Genomic DNA, 16,769 nt, shown 5'->3' with positions numbered 1-16,769 from the left:
AACCAGGTCAGCAGAGCTGCTTTAGAGCCAGAGAACCAGGTCAGCAGATCTGCTTTAGAGCCAGAGAACCAGGTTAGCAGAGCTGCTCTAGAGCCAGAGAACCAGCTCAGCAGAGCTGCTCTAGAGCCAGAGAACCAGCTCAGCAGAGCTGCTCTAGAGCCAGAGAACCAGGTCAGCAGAGCTGCTTCAAAGCCAGAGAACCAGGTCATCAGAGCTGCTTTAGAGCCATATAACCAGGTCAGCAGAACTGCTTGAGAACCAGGTCAGCAGAGCTGCTGTAGAGCCATAGAAACCAGGTCAGCAGAGCTGCTTTAGAGTCAGAGAACCAGGTAAGCAGAGCCGCTTTAGAGCCAGAGAAGCAGGTCAGCAGAACTGCTTGAGAACCAGGTAAGCAGAGCTGCTTTAGAGCCAGAGAACAAGGTCAGCAGAGCTGCTCTCGAGCCTAAGATCCAGGTCAGCAGAGCTGCTTTAGAGCCAGAGAACCAGGTCAGCAGAGCTGCTTTAGAGCCAGTGAACCAGGTCAGCAGAACTGCTTGAGAACCAGGTCAGCAGAGCTGCTTTAGAACCAGAGAACCAGGTCAGCAGAGCTGCTCTCGAGCCTAAGAACCAGGTCAGCAGAGCTGCTTTAGAGGCAGAGAACCAGTTCAGCAGAGCTGCTGTAGAGCCAGAGAACCAGGTCAGAGGAGGTTCTTTACAGCCATAGAACCAGGTCAGCGGAGCTGCTCTAGAGCCAGAGAACCAGGTCAGCAGAGCCTCTTTAGAGCCAGAGAACCAGCTCAGCAGAGCTGCTGTAGAGCCAGAGAACTAGGTCAGCAGAGCTTCTTTAGAGCCACAGGACCAGGTCAGCAGAGCTGTTTTAGAGCCAGAGAAACATCAGGTCAGCAGAGCTGCTTTAGAGCCGGAGAACCAGGTCAGCAGAGATATTGTAGAGCCAGTGAACCAGGTCAGCAGAGCTGCTCTAGAGCCTAAGATCCAGGACAGCAGAGCTGCTCTAGAACCAGAGAACCAGGTCAGCAGAGATGCTTTAGAGCCAGAGAACCAGGCAAGAAGATTTGCTTTAGAGCAAGAGAACCAGGTTAGCAGAGCTGCTCTAGAGCCAGAGAACCAGGTCTGCAGAGCTGCTTTAGAGCAACAGAACCAGGTCAAAATAGCCATTGTAGAGCCAGAGAACCAGGTCAGCAGAGCTGCTTTAGAGCCATAGAACCAGGTCAGAAGAGCTGCTTTAGAGCCAGAGAAACAGGTCAGCAGAGCTGCTCTAGACCCAGAGAAACTAGGTCTGCAGAGCTGCTTTAGAGCCATAGTAACCAGGTCAGCAGAGCTGCTCTAGAGCCTAAGAACCAGGTCAGCAGAGCTGCTCCAAAGCCAGAGAACCAGGTCAGCAGAGCTGCTTTAGAGCCATAGAACCAGGTCAGCAGAGCTGCTTTAGAGCCAGAGAACCAGGTCAGCAGAGCTGCTTTAGAGTCAGAGAACCAGGTCAGCAGAGCTGCTCTAGAGCCTAAGACCCAGGTCAACAGAGCTGCTCTAGAGTCAGAGAACCAGGTCAGCAGAGCTGCTTTAGAGCCATAGAAACCAGGTCAGCACATCTGCTCTAGTGCCTAAGAACCAAGTCAGCAGAGCTGCTCTAAAGGCAGAGAACCAGGTCAGCAGAGCTGCCGTAGAGACAGAGAAGCAGGTAAGCAGAGCTGCTTTAGAAGGAGAGAACCAGGTCAGCAGAGCTGCTTTAGAGGGGGAGAACCAGGTCAGCAGAGCTGCTTTAGAGCCAGAGAACCAGGTCAGCAAAGCTGCTTTAGAGGGAGAGAACCAGGTCAGCAGAGTTGCTTTAGAGTCAGAGAACCAGGTCAGCAGAGCTGCTTTAGAGCCATAGAAACCAGGTCAGCAGAGCTGCTCTAGAGCCTAAGAACCAGGTTAGCAGAGCTGCACTAAAGGCAGAGAACCAGGTCAGAAGAGCGCCCGTGGAGCCAGAGAAGCAGGTCAACAGAGCGGCTTTAGAGGGAGAGAACCAGGTCAGCAGAGCTGCTTTAGAGGGAGAGAACCAGGTCAGCAGACGTGCTTTAGAGCCAGAGAACCAGGTCAGCAGAGCTGCTTTAGAGCCAGAGAACCAGGTCAACAGAGCTGCTCTAGAGCCAGAGTATCAGGTCAGCAGAGCTGCTTTAGAGCCATAGAACCAGGTCAGCAGAGCTGCTTTAGAGCCAGAGAACCAGGTCAGCAGAGCTGCTTTAGAGTCAGAGAACCAGGTCAGCAGAGCTGCTCTAGAGCCTAAGACCCAGGTCAACAGAGCTGCTCTAGAGTCAGAGAACCAGGTCAGCAGAGCTGCTTTAGAGCCATAGAAACCAGGTCAGCACATCTGCTCTAGTGCCTAAGAACCAGGTCAGCAGAGCTGCTCTAAAGGCAGAGAACCAGGTCAGCAGAGCTGCCGTAGAGACAGAGAAGCAGGTAAGCAGAGCTGCTTTAGAGCCAGAGAACCAGATCAGCAGAGCTGCTTTAGAGGGAGAGAACCAGGTCAGCAGAGCTGCTCTAGAGCCAGAGAACAAGGTCAGCAGAGCTGCTTCAAAGCCAGAGAACCAGGTCAGCAGAGCTGCTGTAGAGCCTAAGATCCAGGACAGCAGAGCTGCTCTAGAGCCAGAGAACCAGGTCAGCAGAGTTGCTTTAGAGCCAGAGAACCAGGCCAGAAGATCTGCTTTAGAGCTAGAGAACCAGGTTAGCAGAGCTGCTCTAGAGCCAGAGAACCAGGTCTGCAGAGCTGCTTTAGAGCAACAGAACCAGGTCAGCAGAGCCATTGTAGAGCCAGAGAACCAGGTCAGCAGAGCTGCTTTAGAGCCATAGAACCAGGTCAGAAGAGCTGCTTTAGAGCCAGAGAACCAGGTCAGCAGAGCTGCTCTCGAGCCTAAGAACCAGGTCAGCAGAGCTGCTCTAGAGGCAGAGAACCAGTTCCACAGAGCTGCTGTAGAGCCAGAGAAACAGGTCAGAGGAGGTTCTTTACAGCCATAGAACCAGGCAGCAGAGCTGCTCTATGTAGGAGAGTAGGATCTGCACTTGTGTTGCCCCCACTTTTTTTCTGATGTATACACTGGTTTCTGGCTATAGTCTGGCTGGGTTCCTGCTAATCAGGGCCCCAGTATACCTGATCTCTCTAAACAACTTGGTGTGCATATTAGATGCACTAGTGATTGGATACTGTGGTACCTTATCAGCCCCTAGTATATGGTACCTTAGGTACCTAGGGCATTGGTACTTCACAGGCCTACCAGGGGCTGCAGCATGTATTATGCCACCCCTGGGAAGCACTCACAATCTGACACCACAGGCCTGCTACTGCAGCCTGTGTGAGGTAGTGTTAGCACTCCTCATTGAGGTATAGGTCACTATATCTCACCATACACACACATATAAACCTATCAGTCACCCCTATGGTAGGCCCTATCAATCCCAAGGGCAGGGTGCATGGTTTACTATGTGAGGGGGTGCTTCTGCCTGAGCAGGACCCCTCTGCAGTTGGCAGAGTCTATTCTCTGCTGCTGTTTGTGGATGCGGTTAAACCATATACTCTTAAGTGCATTATAACCTCGCGGTAAATGCTAACTTTGGAATGACTGCATCAAAACATGTCGTGTTTGGTGTCAAACAACTTGGAATCCTACCCCCACACCAGTAACTGGTGTGGGAGTAGGATCCCACCCTTCTTGGGTGGACAACATGTACACCCTGTACTACACGGTATAAATCATCTAGAGCCCTGGCATCACAAAATGGATGCCACCAGCACAGACACCGGGCTGCCCTCCTGCTGCTGACCGAAACTCGCAGTGAAGGGAGCTCAACAAAGGGTTTCCTGTCACAGGGAGGTGTCACCACCTCCCAGACAGGATTTAGTGTATTGGAGCTGGGTGGGTGCACTCTTAGAGTGCTTTGAAGTCCTGCACTGGGGGAGCGGAAGGCTCCTCTGTGCATATGCCAGCTCAAACCGGTTCAGGGGCTGCCTGCCCCTGTCCTGGCGCGAAACTGGACAAAGGGAAGTGGGTGTAACCACCCACTACCCTGGCCCTCCTAGAGGAGTGGCCATAGAGCTAGTCTCTCCCATCTTATCAGTATAAGATACCACACATTGCCAATGCAATTTAGATTACACCTTGACGACGCTCAAGAAGAAGAATCCTGGCCCTTCAACTTTCTACTACCTTTAGAAGACCGAAGGATCTCCCTTGGAGTCATGGAGTGACTCCCCTGCTTGGCAGGCACCTAAAGGACTGAACAACGGTTGCAAACTTTACCACTCCCGCCGGAGCCCGAAGTCCCTGCGTCCCCTGAAGCTGATTTCCTGACCTCTCGTCGGCCATTTTGAGTCCCCAGTGAAGCTTTGGCGTCTGTACCCCATGAGTGACGAGGTACAGCAATACCAGGGAACCGTGCACTAATTTCGAGTGCAAGCCCTGAACGACGAACTACAAACTTGTGCTTTGGACCACTTAATGTCCAAGTCCCTAGCAGGTCTGGAACCAAAGAACAGCGGCCTACCTTGTCCCGAGTGACCGTGGGCTGTTGCTGAAGTTTCCCTGCAAAGGCGTCTTTGCGGTTGCTTGCCCATTGGCTGGTAGCCCCTACGAAGACTTTCTGAACTATTTCAAGGGTTCGCCTGGTTGCTCTGGGCCTGCCCTCATTTACCCTTGCTGGGTAAGTCCATCGGACCTTGCTGCTCTGAACCATCCAAGATCTTCATTCCACACAAGACTTGCAGTTGCCAAGGTTTGTTGGCTCCGATCCGAGTGCTGACACTGCCATCAGCTGCAGACGTTGGAGAACCCTGTAAATTCAGCTGCTGGTCTTCCTCGATCTCTCCTGGACCACGTGGGCGAAGAGACAAAACACCATCAGCGATGTGAAGAGGCTCGACAGTTGTGGTCATCTATCCTGAAGGCCACTGGTCACTGGCAAGGGACTCTGAACTCTGTCCCCTCAATTTCTAGGTTGCCTGCAACTCTAATCCATCGTTGGATTTCCACAGACACTTCACCCGACGACACAAGCAGCAAGAACACCTCGATTCCCATCGAAAGCAGCATCGCGACCCGACACCAAAGGACACCTCTGCACCCGGCTTCCCTGGGTGAGGTAACTCTGGCATTACGATGCCCAAGTGCGCATTGGCTATCGAAGTACTTACCCTGTAAGTTGTTTGCTTGTTGTCCATTCCGAAGTGCCCTAGAACTGTAAAATACAAACCGCGACATTTGCCATTGAAACGCATTGAAACCCGCGTGTGTGTTTAGACACTGCACGCGTCCTCTGTGGGCTGATTACTTACCTGTAAACACTGCAGCAGTGAAGCCCCAGCGATTCCCAAGGCCCTAGGCCTCTTACTTTTGCAAGTCGAGTTTGTTATACCACTATTTTAGTATATGGTCTGGTACACACCTAGGGCTACAGCCATATTTGTGCTTAATTTATTGAGAACTGTTGATCTTATTAATGTTTACCTGGCTCTAATCTCATAAAGAGATTAGTAGAGTATATTTAGAAATACATACATATATATTTGATATATATACCTGTGTGGTGTCTTTTCATTTGGTAATTCAAGAGATTATAAGGTGAAACAAGCTGCTTTACATTCCTCAGAGACTTAGCCTGAAGGCTGCTCTCCACAGCTACCACTAGGATAGCTTTCTTTAAAAGGTTGTCTTTAAACCTATCTACCAAGAGTCGAATTGGACTGGTGCAAGGTGGCCACTATAACTAGTGACCAGCATATGCCAGGCCAACTTCTCACACTCTAGAGCCAGAGAACCAGGTCATCAGAGCTGCTTTAGAGCCAGAGAACCAGGCCAGAAGATTTGCTTTAGAGCCAGAGAACCAGGTTAGCAAAGCTGCTCTAGAGCCAGAGAACCAGGTCTGCAGAGCTGCTTTAGAGCAACAGAACCAGGTCAGCAGAGCCATTGTAGAGCCAGAGAACCAGGTCAGCAGAGCTGCTTTAGAGCCATAGAACCAGGTCAGAAGACCTGCTTTAGAACCAGAGAAACAGGACAGCAGAGCTGCTATAGAGCCAGAGAAACTAGGTCTGCAGAGCTGCTTTAGAGACAGAGAAACCAAGTCAGCAGAGCTGCTTTAGAGGCAGAGAACCAGGTCAGCAGAGCTGCTTTAGAGGGAGAGAACCAGGTCAGCAGAGCTGCTCTAGAGCCAGAGAACCAGGTCAGCAGAGCAGCTTCAAAGCCAGAGAACCAGGTCAGCAGAGCTGCTTTAGAGCCATAGAACCAGGTCATCAGAGCTGCTTTAGAGCCAGAGAACCAGGTCATCAGAGCTGCTTTAGAGCCAGAGAACCAGGTCAGCAGAGCTGCTCTAGAGCCTAAGACCCATGTCAACAGAGCTGCTCTAGAGTCAGAGAACCAGGTCAGCAGAGCTGCTGTAGAGCCATAGACACCAGGTCAGCAGAGCTGCTTTAGAGCCTAAGAACCAGGTCAGCAGAGCTGCTTTAGAGGGAGAGAACAGGTCAGCAGATCTGATTTAGAGCCAGAGAACCAGGTCAGCAGAGCTGCTTTAAAGGGAGAGAACTAGGTCAGCAGAGCTGCCGTAGAGCCAGAGAACCAGGTCAGTAGAGCTGCTTTGGAGGGAGAGAACCAGGTCAGCAGAACTGCTTTAGCGCCAGAGACACCAGGTCAGTAGAGCTGCTTTAGTGCCAGAGAACCAGGTCAGCAGAGCTACTTTAGAGGGAGAGAACCAGGTCAGCTGACCTGCTCTAGAGCCAGAGAACCAGGTCAGCAGAACTGTTTCAAAGCCACAGAACCAGGTCAGCAGAGCTGCTTTAGAGCCAGAGAACCAGGTCAGCAGAGCTGCCTCACAGCCATACAACCAGATCAGCAGAGCTGCTCTAGAGCATAAGACCCAGGTCAACAGAGCTGCTCTAGAGCCAGAGAACCAGGTCAGCAGAGCTGCTGTAGAGCCATAGAAACCAGGTCAGCAGAGCTGCTCTAAAGTCAGAGAACCAGGTCAGCAGAGCTGCTTTAGAGCCATAGAACCAGGTCAGCAGAGCTGCTTTAGAGCCAGAGAACCAGGTCAGCAGAGCTGCTCTCGAGCCTAAGAACCAGGTCAGCAGAGCTGCACTAGAGGCAGAGAACCAGTTCAGCAGAGCTGCTGTAGAGCCAGAGAACCAGGTCAGATGAGGTTCTTTACAGCCATAGAACCAGGTCAGCGGAGCTGCTCTAGAGCCAGAGAACCAGGTCAGCAGAGCCTCTTTAGAGCCAGAGAACCAGCTCAGCAGAGCTGCTGTAGAGCCAGAGAACTAGGTCAGCACAGCTTCTTTAGAGCCACAGGACCAGGTCAGCAGAGCTGTTTTAGAGCCAGAGAACCAGGTCAGCAGAGCCATTGTAGAGCCAGAGAACCAGGTCAGCAGAGCTGCTCTAGAGCCTAAGAACCAGGTTAGCAGAGCTGCTCTAAAGGCAGAGAACCAGGTCAGAAGAGCGCCCGTGGAGCCAGAGAAGCAGGTCAACAGAGCGGCTTTAGAGGGAGAGAACCAGGTCAGCAGAGCTGCTTTAGAGGGAGAGAACCAGGTCAGCAGACGTGCTTTAGAGCCAGAGAACCAGGTCAGCAGAGCTGCTTTAGAGCCAGAGAACCAGGTCAACAGAGCTGCTCTAGAGCCAGAGTATCAGGTCAGCAGAGCTGCTTTAGAGCCATAGAACCAGGTCAGCAGAGCTGCTTTAGAGCCAGAGAACCAGGTCAGCAGAGCTGCTTTAGAGTCAGAGAACCAGGTCAGCAGAGCTGCTCTAGAGCCTAAGACCCAGGTCAACAGAGCTGCTCTAGAGTCAGAGAACCAGGTCAGCAGAGCTGCTTTAGAGCCATAGAAACCAGGTCAGCACATCTGCTCTAGTGCCTAAGAACCAGGTCAGCAGAGCTGCTCTAAAGGCAGAGAACCAGGTCAGCAGAGCTGCCGTAGAGACAGAGAAGCAGGTAAGCAGAGCTGCTTTAGAGCCAGAGAACCAGATCAGCAGAGCTGCTTTAGAGGGAGAGAACCAGGTCAGCAGAGCTGCTCTAGAGCCAGAGAACAAGGTCAGCAGAGCTGCTTCAAAGCCAGAGAACCAGGTCAGCAGAGCTGCTGTAGAGCCTAAGATCCAGGACAGCAGAGCTGCTCTAGAGCCAGAGAACCAGGTCAGCAGAGTTGCTTTAGAGCCAGAGAACCAGGCCAGAAGATCTGCTTTAGAGCTAGAGAACCAGGTTAGCAGAGCTGCTCTAGAGCCAGAGAACCAGGTCTGCAGAGCTGCTTTAGAGCAACAGAACCAGGTCAGCAGAGCCATTGTAGAGCCAGAGAACCAGGTCAGCAGAGCTGCTTTAGAGCCATAGAACCAGGTCAGAAGAGCTGCTTTAGAGCCAGAGAACCAGGTCAGCAGAGCTGCTCTCAAGCCTAAGAACCAGGTCAGCAGAGCTGCTCTAGAGGCAGAGAACCAGTTCCACAGAGCTGCTGTAGAGCCAGAGAAACAGGTCAGAGGAGGTTCTTTACAGCCATAGAACCAGGCAGCAGAGCTGCTCTATGTAGGAGAGTAGGATCTGCACTTGTGTTGCCCCCACTTTTTTTCTGATGTATACACTGGTTTCTGGCTATAGTCTGGCTGGGTTCCTGCTAATCAGGGCCCCAGTATACCTGATCTCTCTAAACAACTTGGTGTGCATATTAGATGCACTAGTGATTGGATACTGTGGTACCTTATCAGCCCCTAGTATATGGTACCTTAGGTACCTAGGGCATTGGTACTTCACAGGCCTACCAGGGGCTGCAGCATGTATTATGCCACCCCTGGGAAGCACTCACAATCTGACACCACAGGCCTGCTACTGCAGCCTGTGTGAGGTAGTGTTAGCACTCCTCATTGAGGTATAGGTCACTATATCTCACCATACACACACATATAAACCTATCAGTCACCCCTATGGTAGGCCCTATCAATCCCAAGGGCAGGGTGCATGGTTTACTATGTGAGGGGGTGCTTCTGCCTGAGCAGGACCCCTCTGCAGTTGGCAGAGTCTATTCTCTGCTGCTGTTTGTGGATGCGGTTAAACCATATACTCTTAAGTGCATTATAACCTCGCGGTAAATGCTAACTTTGGAATGACTGCATCAAAACATGTCGTGTTTGGTGTCAAACAACTTGGAATCCTACCCCCACACCAGTAACTGGTGTGGGAGTAGGATCCCACCCTTCTTGGGTGGACAACATGTACACCCTGTACTACACGGTATAAATCATCTAGAGCCCTGGCATCACAAAATGGATGCCACCAGCACAGACACCGGGCTGCCCTCCTGCTGCTGACCGAAACTCGCAGTGAAGGGAGCTCAACAAAGGGTTTCCTGTCACAGGGAGGTGTCACCACCTCCCAGACAGGATTTAGTGTATTGGAGCTGGGTGGGTGCACTCTTAGAGTGCTTTGAAGTCCTGCACTGGGGGAGCGGAAGGCTCCTCTGTGCATATGCCAGCTCAAACCGGTTCAGGGGCTGCCTGCCCCTGTCCTGGCGCAGAACTGGACAAAGGGAAGTGGGTGTAACCACCCACTACCCTGGCCCTCCTAGAGGAGTGGCCATAGAGCTAGTCTCTCCCATCTTATCAGTATAAGATACCACACATTGCCAATGCAATTTAGATTACACCTTGACGACGCTCAAGAAGAAGAATCCTGGCCCTTCAACTTTCTACTACCTTTAGAAGACCGAAGGATCTCCCTTGGAGTCATGGAGTGACTCCCCTGCTTGGCAGGCACCTAAAGGACTGAACAACGGTTGCAAACTTTACCACTCCCGCCGGAGCCCGAAGTCCCTGCGTCCCCTGAAGCTGATTTCCTGACCTCTCGTCGGCCATTTTGAGTCCCCAGTGAAGCTTTGGCGTCTGTACCCCATGAGTGACGAGGTACAGCAATACCAGGGAACCGTGCACTAATTTCGAGTGCAAGCCCTGAACGACAAACTACAAACTTGTGCTTTGGACCACTTAATGTCCAAGTCCCTAGCAGGTCTGGAACCAAAGAACAGCGGCCTACCTTGTCCCGAGTGACCGTGGGCTGTTGCTGAAGTTTCCCTGCAAAGGCGTCTTTGCGGTTGCTTGCCCATTGGCTGGTAGCCCCTACGAAGACTTTCTGAACTATTTCAAGGGTTCGCCTGGTTGCTCTGGGCCTGCCCTCATTTACCCTTGCTGGGTAAGTCCATCGGACCTTGCTGCTCTGAACCATCCAAGATCTTCATTCCACACAAGACTTGCAGTTGCCAAGGTTTGTTGGCTCTGATCCGAGTGCTGACACTGCCATCAGCTGCAGACGTTGGAGAACCCTGTAAATCCAGCTGCTGGTCTTCCTCGATCTCTCCTGGACCACGTGGGCGAAGAGACAAAACACCATCAGCGATGTGAAGAGGCTCGACAGTTGTGGTCATCTATCCTGAAGGCCACTGGTCACTGGCAAGGGACTCTGAACTCTGTCCCCTCAATTTCTAGGTTGCCTGCAACTCTAATCCATCGTTGGATTTCCACAGACACTTCACCCGACGACACAAGCAGCAAGAACACCTCGATTCCCATCGAAAGCAGCATCGCGACCCGACACCAAAGGACACCTCTGCACCCGGCTTCCCTGGGTGAGGTAACTCTGGCATTACGATGCCCAAGTGCGCATTGGCTATCGAAGTACTTACCCTGTAAGTTGTTTGCTTGTTGTCCATTCCGAAGTGCCCTAGAACTGTAAAATACAAACCGCGACATTTGCCATTGAAACGCATTGAAACCCGCGTGTGTGTTTAGACACTGCACGCGTCCTCTGTGGGCTGATTACTTACCTGTAAACACTGCAGCAGTGAAGCCCCAGCGATTCCCAAGGCCCTAGGCCTCTTACTTTTGCAAGTCGAGTTTGTTATACCACTATTTTAGTATATGGTCTGGTACACACCTAGGGCTACAGCCATATTTGTGCTTAATTTATTGAGAACTGTTGATCTTATTAATGTTTACCTGGCTCTAATCTCATAAAGAGATTAGTAGAGTATATTTAGAAATACATACATATATATTTGATATATATACCTGTGTGGTGTCTTTTCATTTGGTAATTCAAGAGATTATAAGGTGAAACAAGCTGCTTTACATTCCTCAGAGACTTAGCCTGAAGGCTGCTCTCCACAGCTACCACTAGGATAGCTTTCTTTAAAAGGTTGTCTTTAAACCTATCTACCAAGAGTCGAATTGGACTGGTGCAAGGTGGCCACTATAACTAGTGACCAGCATATGCCAGGCCAACTTCTCACACTCTAGAGCCAGAGAACCAGGTCATCAGAGCTGCTTTAGAGCCAGAGAACCAGGCCAGAAGATTTGCTTTAGAGCCAGAGAACCAGGTTAGCAAAGCTGCTCTAGAGCCAGAGAACCAGGTCTGCAGAGCTGCTTTAGAGCAACAGAACCAGGTCAGCAGAGCCATTGTAGAGCCAGAGAACCAGGTCAGCAGAGCTGCTTTAGAGCCATAGAACCAGGTCAGAAGACCTGCTTTAGAACCAGAGAAACAGGACAGCAGAGCTGCTATAGAGCCAGAGAAACTAGGTCTGCAGAGCTGCTTTAGAGACAGAGAAACCAAGTCAGCAGAGCTGCTTTAGAGGCAGAGAACCAGGTCAGCAGAGCTGCTTTAGAGGGAGAGAACCAGGTCAGCAGAGCTGCTCTAGAGCCAGAGAACCAGGTCAGCAGAGCAGCTTCAAAGCCAGAGAACCAGGTCAGCAGAGCTGCTTTAGAGCCATAGAACCAGGTCATCAGAGCTGCTTTAGAGCCAGAGAACCAGGTCATCAGAGCTGCTTTAGAGCCAGAGAACCAGGTCAGCAGAGCTGCTCTAGAGCCTAAGACCCATGTCAACAGAGCTGCTCTAGAGTCAGAGAACCAGGTCAGCAGAGCTGCTGTAGAGCCATAGACACCAGGTCAGCAGAGCTGCTTTAGAGCCTAAGAACCAGGTCAGCAGAGCTGCTTTAGAGGGAGAGAACAGGTCAGCAGATCTGATTTAGAGCCAGAGAACCAGGTCAGCAGAGCTGCTTTAAAGGGAGAGAACTAGGTCAGCAGAGCTGCCGTAGAGCCAGAGAACCAGGTCAGTAGAGCTGCTTTGGAGGGAGAGAACCAGGTCAGCAGAACTGCTTTAGCGCCAGAGACACCAGGTCAGTAGAGCTGCTTTAGTGCCAGAGAACCAGGTCAGCAGAGCTACTTTAGAGGGAGAGAACCAGGTCAGCTGACCTGCTCTAGAGCCAGAGAACCAGGTCAGCAGAACTGTTTCAAAGCCACAGAACCAGGTCAGCAGAGCTGCTTTAGAGCCAGAGAACCAGGTCAGCAGAGCTGCCTCACAGCCATACAACCAGATCAGCAGAGCTGCTCTAGAGCATAAGACCCAGGTCAACAGAGCTGCTCTAGAGCCAGAGAACCAGGTCAGCAGAGCTGCTGTAGAGCCATAGAAACCAGGTCAGCAGAGCTGCTCTAAAGTCAGAGAACCAGGTCAGCAGAGCTGCTTTAGAGCCATAGAACCAGGTCAGCAGAGCTGCTTTAGAGCCAGAGAACCAGGTCAGCAGAGCTGCTCTCGAGCCTAAGAACCAGGTCAGCAGAGCTGCACTAGAGGCAGAGAACCAGTTCAGCAGAGCTGCTGTAGAGCCAGAGAACCAGGTCAGATGAGGTTCTTTACAGCCATAGAACCAGGTCAGCGGAGCTGCTCTAGAGCCAGAGAACCAGGTCAGCAGAGCCTCTTTAGAGCCAGAGAACCAGCTCAGCAGAGCTGCTGTAGAGCCAGAGAACTAGGTCAGCACAGCTTCTTTAGAGCCACAGGACCAGGTCAGCAGAGCTGTTTTAGAGCCAGAGAACCAGGTCAGCAGAGCCATTGTAGAGCCAGAGAACCAGGTCAGCAGAGCTGCTCTAGAGCCTAAGATCCAGGACAGCAGAGCTGCTCTAGAGCCAGAGAACCAGGTCAGCAGAGCTGCTTTAGAGTAACCCTGGGCGTAGTTCGCGTAGTCGCGCTTCGCGAAGCTTCGCGAAGCTTCGCGAAGATGACATTGCACTACGCGACCTTCGCGAAGCTTCGCGAGCTTGCGTAGTTGCTTGTGGCAACCTGTTCGCGATGGCTTTTTCTTGTTCGCGAGCGCGGTAAGCATGTTCGGGGAACTGTTTGCATGCTCGGGGGATATATCTCGCGATCTTACCCATGCGGTCGCCAATGGGCGCGGCCATCTTGTTTTTCTATAGTCCCGCCCGCTCGCGATGCCTTATTTCCTGTTCCGGGTCGCGGATAGCGTGTTCGCGATGTGCATTGACGTGTTCGGGAGCGCATTTTACTTGTTCGCGATAAATTGTACATGTTCGCGAGAAATATCGCGCGAACTTACCCACGCGGTCGCGAATGGGCGCGGCCATCTTGTTTTTCACTCTATGCCATGTTTCTGGGCCTACTTTTGTATCCTCCCTTTATCACAGCAATCCTTTGTCTTTAAAGCCTTTTTCCTGACTTTTTTTAGTTATTATCTATCTCTCTGTTTGCCTTAGTTTATATTTTGCATTTTATTTCTACTTTTACTGTGTTTTTGTTACTTTTATAAAGTTCTTTCTATCTTCTTCCCCCTAACTTTTTTTCCCCTTCGGACTTTTCTTTTCCGCCTCCCACCCACCCCAGAACCATGGCCAAGGGCACACCAAGTCCCAAGGGCAAGGGACCTGCAGGCGCAGAGAAGCGCCGCCTGCCTTGCGGCAGAATGCGTCCTGCAGGGGTGCAGGCCCGGCAACTGTTTGGGGAGGAGGAGGTGGTGGCTCTTGTTTTTTTCATCCAGCGCCTCCTCCCCTTGACCTTGGCAGCAGGCGGCAGGCCCGGCTCCGGGTACGCTACCCAGGAGCGGCACCGTCGGTGAGCGAAGGTGCGCCGGGCCGTGTTCCGGTGCACTGGGATCCGGCGCACCCACAACCAGCTAGCTCACCGGTGGTCCGACATCCTGGACCGGGAGCAGGACCTGTTGGACCTGCTAGGTGTCGAGGTCATCGGGCTTGGTGAGTAACTGATTGTGTATATTAAATTAGATGAACAACAAGATTACTGCTGCGTGCCAAGCGTTGCTGGTATTACGTTCCAAAAAGCAAAATGTTCTTTGATTTAAGGACCCAGGTGCACGGTGGTACTCTTACTTGTTTGCAACGTAGTTTGCGCTAGCTTGTGCTGATGCTGATTATGTAAGAGTTTACTTTACAGAACTGAAGTTAGGTAATGCGATTTGCTAGAGAGACTCTAGTCCTTCCATTGTCCTACTGTGAAATAGTGGTGGATGGATATTGGATACTAGGTTTAGTTTGTTAGTAGTAGTTACTAATTGTTTTATGCGGTCTGCGTGACGCATCCTCTGTCACTGAGTGCTGCTTACCCCAGTCCTCCGTCGAACCTTTTGTACTTTGTTTAGTGAGTGGTAGGCTTAGCATGGTCAGTCAGTAGCAGAACTAGATCAGCATTATGCAACCAACCCACAATTTGTTGTATGTATGCACTAATGTATGCAACTATGCATGTGTGCTCCATCTCATCATCTATGCATTTGATGGCTGAAAAAAATTGAAGTGCAGACTTAGTGAACAATTGGCCCGTCTGGAATAGGTGGTGTAGGTCAGGTGGTACTTACTAGGCTTTGTTAGTATTTGGAATCAGAATGATCAAGGAACACTGGAGTGTTCATAAATAAGTAGACGATCCGTAAATGCACTAGGAAGCAGCCAGTAGTCGATCCATCTGATTAGATAGGTCAATTTTATTGCACTTGTTGTTTCCTAAAATGTTCTTTGACTTATTGTTTTTCCAAATGATTTATTATTTTTCTCACAGCACTCCTTAATGTTGGTCTCTTTCTTTATTATATTTTACATGATCATCAGCACCACCCAGGGGCAAGAAGACGGGGTCGGAGTCGGCGGGGGAACCCCAGGACCTCTCCTCTACTGAGGCTCCTGCAGCTGGCCCCAGTAAGTCCTCCATTGGTTAGATTGACATTTATATTTCCCTAAATGTTATGTTACTGCATCTTTTTTTTCCCAAACTCTAAATTATGGTTCCACTTTCTGAATCTCTTTTTTACAAAAGCTTACTTCTTTGACCTTGACTATCGGTTTACTAATTCTGTTTATCCCTGCCTCGAAGTTGCTTCTAACTCCCTCTGCTATGACTCTCTGTGCTACTAATACTACTACTACTATTACTATTATTACTCTGTGTGTAGCGAAGCTTGCACAGTTGCCCACTCTTTAATAGAATGTTTTCTTTGCAACAATAAAACTCTGATTGACCAATAGCTCTAGCCACTGGGTCCTGTCCTTTGGGTTGTCCTCTTCAAGTCTTCTCAATGTTGAGGCTTTGACAATTACCACAAACAAAATGCCCAACCAGATATTTGACTAGTATTTTTGATCGGATAGTACATGATACTACTATTGTCTAGGATTCTGCAGAGCCACATACAGAACTATGCACAACAAAATAGGATGGTGCTGATGGGAGGTTGGATCTTACTGATCACACCTCAGTCCGAAGAACCCAGGATCCCCTAACAGACTAGCTATAGTGTCTCACATTAGGGTCCCACTCCCGACCCCCCCACGAAGACGATACACAATGTTGATGATGACGGAGACAGAGACAATCCAGAACATAATAACAAACACCATTTTGCTCACACACTTGTGTAAGTCCACTCCACCACACCAAATACCACAGAGTCTATGTGTAAGTTCAAAAGGTTTATTTGAAACAAGTATCAAACTCTGTACATCGTTAATATGAAATTTAATTTACGACAGCCATAGTCAATAAGCCAGCAAAAAGCCTAACATTAAAACAGTAAACATTTACAAGTGCATGATTGACAACAAGAACAAGAGCCAAGATCTTTATAATTCTGGAAGATCCCTCACCGTAGAACGTAGAAATACTGGTTACATCATCTTGCATCCACTATGCTCTGTAAATCTCTGTTTTGTAGAAGGGAATCTTCCGCCTATGATATATGAGAAAAACGCTGCGAGTTAGCCGTTAGATAGTATACTGGTGAATGATGCTAGCATTTTGCAGTCATGCCAAAAAGTGTAACATGTATGTGTGATGGCTAAGCAATATAAACTAAACAAAGTCAATATGTTGGTTTTTTTTCGACCTCTTCACTTGTACGCAACAGTCAAGCGGCCTTAAAGGCATCTACTGCACATGTCAATACGCTGGCAGGTATAATATGCACCAAAAGAGTAGTAGTCGACATGATGAATCTAAAAGGGTTACTCATGGCTCAGGCTAACTTTCAAAAGAGTAGAGTAGGACTAGATGACCCTAGGAAGTGGAACCATATCCTACTAGTGTCTGTCTACTGACTGTACTTACTGTCTAGTGCTGATGTATGTTGCATCGCATTAACTTTTTGTTCAATGTTCCAAGTGAACACTTAAAATAGGGGGAGGTTTACAGGCATCTAAAAAATTTGATGCTTTTTTCTAGGCACACTACCATCCACCAGTGCCGTCGGGGCCAGCGATGCGGCCATTCCGGAGGGGGCAGGCGAACTGGCGGCACCTGCAGGAGACACAGGGCCCAGGGGGGATCCAGCAGCAGTGGACGGCGGCGGTAAGTTATATTCATTACTTCTTGACATTACAGCTAGATGGAACTGTGTTCACTATTTCACTGTACTGTGCGACATTATACAACGGTTGAAGAAGACACCCTTTACGTAGCATTACCAGCGTGAGTAGAGTAACCAATGGCCTCTTCTATTTGACTCC

This window comes from Triturus cristatus, chromosome 1_1 (assembly GCF_964204655.1).
Source record: "Triturus cristatus chromosome 1_1, aTriCri1.1, whole genome shotgun sequence".
NCBI classification, from domain to species: domain Eukaryota; kingdom Metazoa; phylum Chordata; class Amphibia; order Caudata; family Salamandridae; genus Triturus; species Triturus cristatus.
This window is presented reverse-complemented; position numbering follows the sequence as displayed.